The following is a 6,000-nucleotide window of genomic DNA, read 5'->3' on the forward strand; positions in this document are numbered from 1 at the left end:
ATAAAATAATAAGTAATAAATAAATAATGAGTAAAAAATGACAAGTAATAAAAGCAAATAATAAATAAGAAAATTAAAAATGAGCCGAAAAAATAATAATAATAATAACAATGACACTATGAGATTTGTTTTCAAAGACATGCTATGGTTTGTAGTTTTCTTTTTTTCTCTTTTTTTTTTTTTTTTTGAGACAAGTGTCTGGCTTTGTCCCCACGGCTAGAGTGAGCGCCGTGGCGTCAGCCTAGCTCACAGCAACCTCCAGCTTCGAGGCTCCAGCGAGCCTCCCGCCTCGGCCTCCCTCCCGAGTAGCTGGGACGACAGGCATGCGCCTCCACGCCCGGCTCGTTTTTTTTCTATATATTATTTCTATATTTCTATATATATTTTTTCTATATTTCTATATTTCTATTTTTCTATATTCTATAGAATATTCTATATTCTTTATTTATAGTAGAGACCCCCGTCTCTACTATAAATATTCTGAATATTTCTGTAATTCTATATTCTGAAGACACAGGGTCTTGCTCTTGCTCAGAAATATATTCTAATATTTCTATATTTCTATTAGTTCTATATTTCTTTATATGTATTATTATATATATTTCTTTAGTTGTCCAGCTTATTTCTATTTATTTTAGTAAAGACAGGGTCTCGCTCTTGCTCAGGCTGGCCTCCGACTCCTGGCCTCCAGCGGATCCTCCTGCCTCGGCCTCCCTCACGAGTAGCTGGGACGACAGGCATGCGCCTCCACGCCCGGCTCGTTTTTTGTCTATATTTTTAGTTGTCCAGCTAATTTCTGTCTATTTTTTTAGTAGCGACGGGGTCTTGCTCTTGCTCAGGCTGGCCTCCACCTCCTGACCTCTAGTGATCCTCCCGCCTCGGCCTCCCAGAGTGCTGGGATGACAGGCCTGAGCCTCCGCACCCGGCCTCTTTTGAAGTCTGTCTCTGTTTTTCTTTGTTGCTGTTGTTGTTATTTTTTTAAATATTTATTTATTTTGCATTCTTTTGCTTTTCCATCTATGACTGTAAATTTTTTTTTATTTTAAAAATGTATGGGCCGGGCGCGGAGGCTCACGCCTGTAATCCTAGCTCTCTGGGAGGCCGAGGCGGGAGGATCGCTCGAGGCCAGGAGTTCGAAACCAGCCTGAGCAAGAGCGAGACCCCGTCTCTACTATAAATAGAAAGAAATTAATTGGCCAACTAATACATATATTGAAAAAACAATTAGCCGGGCGTAGAGGCGCATGCCTGTCGTCCCAGCTACTCGGGAGGCTGAGGCAGGAGGATTGCTTGAGCCCAGGCGGTTGAGGTTGCTGTGAGCGAGGCTGACGCCACGGCACTCACTCCGGCCCGGGCAACAAAGCGAGACTCTGTCTCAAAAAAAAAAGAAAAATAAATAAAATAAAATAAAATAAAAAAATAAAAATGTATGGTTTTATTATTTTTCTTTTATGTTTTCTGTCTTCTTTGCTCACGGACATCAAGATCATTTCCGGCACAAGATGACTGTCAATTACTGGCAGGAAGTTTGCATGATTTTTTTTTTTGTTTTTTATTTTTTTTTCTTTTTATTTTCTTTTTATTTTTTTTTATTTTTTTTATTTTTTTTCTTTTATTTTTGCATGTTTTTTTTTAATTTTTATTTATTTTAATTTTTTTTTGCATGTTTTTTTTTTTTTTAATTCTTTCATCTCGTGAGGGGAACCCGGCAGGGCCAGGGGCTGTCCCCCTCCAAGCCGCTGTCCCCTGGGCCATTTTCCGGAGGGGACGGATCTTTCCACCAGGGACCCCAGACCCGGCCCTGTCTGAGGAAAAAAGCAGAATGTTCTTTTTTTTTTGAGACAGAGTCTCGCTCTGTCGCCCGGGCTGGAGTGAGTGCCGTGGCGTCAGCCTCGCTCACAGCAGCCTCCGACTCCTGGCCTCCAGCGATCCTCCTGCCTCAGCCTCCCGAGTAGCTGGGACTACAGGCATGCGCCTCCACGCCCGGCTCATTTTTTCTATATATATCAGTTGGCCAATTAATTTCTTTCTATTTATAGTAGAGACGGGGTCTCCCTCTTGCTCAGGCTGGTTTCGAACTCCTGACCTCGAGCGATCCTCCCTCCTCGGCCTCCCAGAGTGCTGGGATGACAGGTGTGAGCCGCCACTCCCCCCTCATATTTTTCTATATATATTAGTTGGCCAATTAATTTCTTTTTATTTTTATAGTAGAGACGGGGTCTTGCTCTTGCTCAGGCTGGTTTCGAACTCCTGACCTCGACTGGGCCTCCCGCCTTGGCCTCCCAGAGTGGTGGGACTACAGGCATGCGCCTCCAAGCCTGGCTCATTTTTTCTATATATATATATATATATATTAGTTGGCCAATTAATTTCTTTCTATATTTATATTAGAGACGGGGGTCTCGCTCTCGCTCAGGCTGGCCTCGAACTCCCGGCCTCGAGCGATCCTCCCGCCTCGGCCTCCCAGAGAGCTGGGATGACAGGCGTGAGCCCCCGCGCCCGGCCTCAGAATGTTCTTTTGCCAAAACAGAACCTCGGTCGTGCTGAGTCACAATAACCGTAAACGTTGTCTGCTTTTCCAATATTTTGCTTCCTCCTGCAAGACTGTCAGCCAATCTCCCCTCAAAGTCCTGCAAGAGGGTTTGCAAGAAATGCAGCCCTTGGCACGCAGACTTCTCCCTACGGGGCAAAAAAAAAAAACACATAAAAAATATAAAATAAAATAAATAGATCCCAATGAGTCTGCCGCACGGTCCGGATGCAACATGTCTCAGGCCCTTCCCGGCCTAGGCCAAGACAGGGGAATACAGACCATGGGTTTTGGTGTAGTCTCGAAATCTTTCTTTTTTTTTTTAATTTTTATTTATTTTTATTTTTTTTTCAATTTTTTTTCTTTGTTTGTTTTCTCTGTGATCTTGAATAAGTCACTAAAAAAAAGGGCAAGTTTTGTGTCCTGTATGTTTGAGGAGGAAAAGTGGGAAGGAGAGGAGCCCGGCCTCCCTGGCCTCTGCAGGGGTGAGGCTGCCCGGGCTGGGAGACTGGCAGGCAGGGGTGTCCCCGTTGCTGCCGGGTCTGTTGCTGTCACCGGGGCCAGGTGTCACCTGTCACCTGCTCACACCCGGCCCAGGAAGGTGGTGGGGTCCCCTCCTGGGGGCTGAGAGTCTGTGTCGGCCTCCAGTGAGTCAGGGAGGCCCGGGCCTCCACCCTGCACCCCGCCCTGCCTCTGCCAGTGGCCTGGGGCCTGCTGTCATTGTCATCAGGGCTGGGCCAGGACCTGGGGCTCCTGAGAGGGAGGGGAGGGGGAGGGTTGTGGGAGGAGGACAGGGAGGGGAGATGGAGGGGAGGGGAGGGGGGAGGGGAGGGGGGAGGGGAGATGGAGGGGAGGGGGAGGGGAGGGGGAGAGGAGGGGAGGGGGAGGGGAGGGGAGGGGAGGGGAGGGGGAGAGGAGGGGAGGGGGAGAGGAGGAGGGGAGAGGAGGGGAGGGGGAGAGGAGGAGGGGAGAGGAGGGGAGGGGGAGAGGAGGAGGGGAGAGGAGGTGAGAGGAGGGGAGGGGGAGAGGAGGAGGGGAGAGGAGGGGAGGGGGAGAGGAGGAGGGGAGAGGAGGGGAGGGGAGGGGGAGGGTTATGGGAGGAGGACAGGGAAGGGAGATGGAGGGGAGGGGGAGAGGGGGGGAGGAGGGGGGAGGGGGAGAGGAGGGGAGGGGAGTGGAGGGGGAGGGGAGGGGAGGAGGGGAGGGGAGGGGGGAGGGGAGGGGGGAGGGGAGGGGGAGAGGTAGGGAGGGGAGGGGGAGAGGAGGGGAGGGGGAGAGGAGGGGAGGGGGAGAGGAGGGGAGGGGAGGGGGAGAGGTGGGGAGGGGAGGGGGAGAGGAGGGGAGGGGGAGAGGAGGAGGGGAGAGGAGGGGAGGGGAGGGGGAGAGGTGGGGAGGGGAGGGGGAGGGTTATGGGAGGAGGACAGGGAAGGGAGATGGAGGGGAGGGGGAGGGGAGGGGGAGAGGGGGGGAGGAGGGGGGAGGGGGAGAGGAGGGGAGGAGGGGGGAGAGGGAGAGGAGGGGAGGGGAGTGGAGGGGGAGGGGAGGGGAGGGGGGGAGGGGAGGGGGAGGGGAGGGGAGGGGGAGGGGAGGGGGAGAGGTAGGGAGGGGAGGGGGAGGGTTATGGGAGGAGGACAGGGAAGGGAGATGGAGGGGAGGGGGAGGGGAGGGGGAGAGGGGGGGAGGAGAGGGGGAGAGGAGGGGAGGGGAGGGGAGGGGAGGGGAGGGGATAGGGGAGGGAGGGAGGGGAGGGGAGGGAGGGGGAGGGTTATGGGAGGAGGACAGGGAAGGGAGATGGATGGAAGGGGTAGTGGAGGGGGAGGGGAGGGGAGGGAGGGAGAGGGGAGGGGAGCGAGTGGGGAGGGAGGGGGAGGGGAGGGGTAGTGGAGGGGGAGGGGAGGGGGAGGGGGAGGGGAAGGAAGGGGGAGGGTAGAGGAGGGGGACGGGAGGTGGAGGAGGAGGGGGGGAAAGGAAGGGGAGGGGAGGGGAGAGCAGAAAGAGAGGGAGGGGAAGGGAATGGGGAGGGGGAGGGGTGGGGAGACAGAGGGGGAGGGGAGGAGGAGGGGGAGGGGGAGGGTACCGGAGAGGCAGGCAGGGGGGGCAGGGGAGGCATCTGGAGGGGACAGGAGAAAGAGGAGAGGGGAGGCCGAGGCGGGAGGCTCGCTCGAGGTCAGGGGTTCAAAACCAGCCTGATGAGCAAGGGCGAGACCCCGCCTCTACTAAAAATACAAATAAATTAACCAAATAACTAAAAATAGAAAAAACGAGCCGGGCGTGGAGGCTCACGCCTGTCGTCCCAGCTACTCGGGAGGGAGGCCGAGGCGGGAGGCTCGCTGGAGGCCAGGAGCCGGAGGCTGCTGAGAGCGAGCCTTTGCCTCAGAAGGATGACCAAATCGACCCGGGCCGCCCTGCTTGTCCCCGAGACACGTCACCTCCCGCTGGCTGGTGACATTTCCAAAGCGAGGCCTAGGCTATATTGAGACGACGTTGTCACCCGGTGCCGGTCACAGTTATTTGGGACACGGGCCTCCTGCCCGGTGGCAGGGCCAGCCCGGGCCCGGCAGGGCCACGGGGACCCGGTGACACCCACTGAGCCCCGGGCACGGGGGTGACAATCCCCGGCAGGCTGGGACTTGGGGACAGGGACCCCGTGACCTCCACGGCGACCTCGGCCAAGCTTGGACATGACCCAGCCTCAACCCCTTTTGGGCCGTGATCCAGGCAGGTGGTGTCCCTGCCACTTTCATTTATTTTGAGACAGAGTCTCCTGGCTCTGTCGCCCGGGCTGGAGTCAGTGCCGTGGCGTCAGCCTCGCTCACAGCGGCCTCCGACTCCTGGCCTCCAGCGAGCCTCCTGCCTCAGCCTCCCTCCTGAGTAGCTGGGACGACAGGCATGCGCCACCACGCCCGGCTCATTTTTCTTTTTCTATATATTTTTAGTTGGTCAATTAATTTCTTTCTATTTTTTTTAGCAGAGACGGGGTCTCGCTCTTGCTCAGGCTGGCCTCCAACTCCTAACCTCGAGCGATCCTCCCGCCTCAGCCTCCCTCCCGAGTAGCTGGTACTACAGGCATGCGCCATAATGTCTGGCTTATTTTCATATATTTTATTAGTTGTTTGTATAATTTCTTTCTATTTTTTTTTAGTAGAGACGGGGTCTCGCTCTTGCTCAGGCTGGCCTCCAACTCCTGACCTCGAGCGATCCTCCCGCCTCGGCCTCCCAGAGTGCTGGGATGACAGGCATGAGCAACTATGCCCGGCTAATTTTTTTTTGTCTACATATATTTTTTTACTTGTCAGGCTAATCTCTATTTTTTTTTTTTTTAGTAGAAACCAGGTCTCGCTCTTGCTCAGGCTGGCCTCCACCTCCTGACCTCCAGCGATCCTCCTGCCTCGGCCTCCCAGAGTGCTGGGATGACAGGCTTGAGCCTCCGCACCCGACCTCACTCTCCTGCAATTTAAAAAAAATCAAAG

The sequence above is a fragment of the Microcebus murinus genome, chromosome 20 (assembly GCF_040939455.1).
Source record: "Microcebus murinus isolate Inina chromosome 20, M.murinus_Inina_mat1.0, whole genome shotgun sequence".
NCBI classification, from domain to species: Eukaryota; Metazoa; Chordata; class Mammalia; order Primates; family Cheirogaleidae; genus Microcebus; species Microcebus murinus.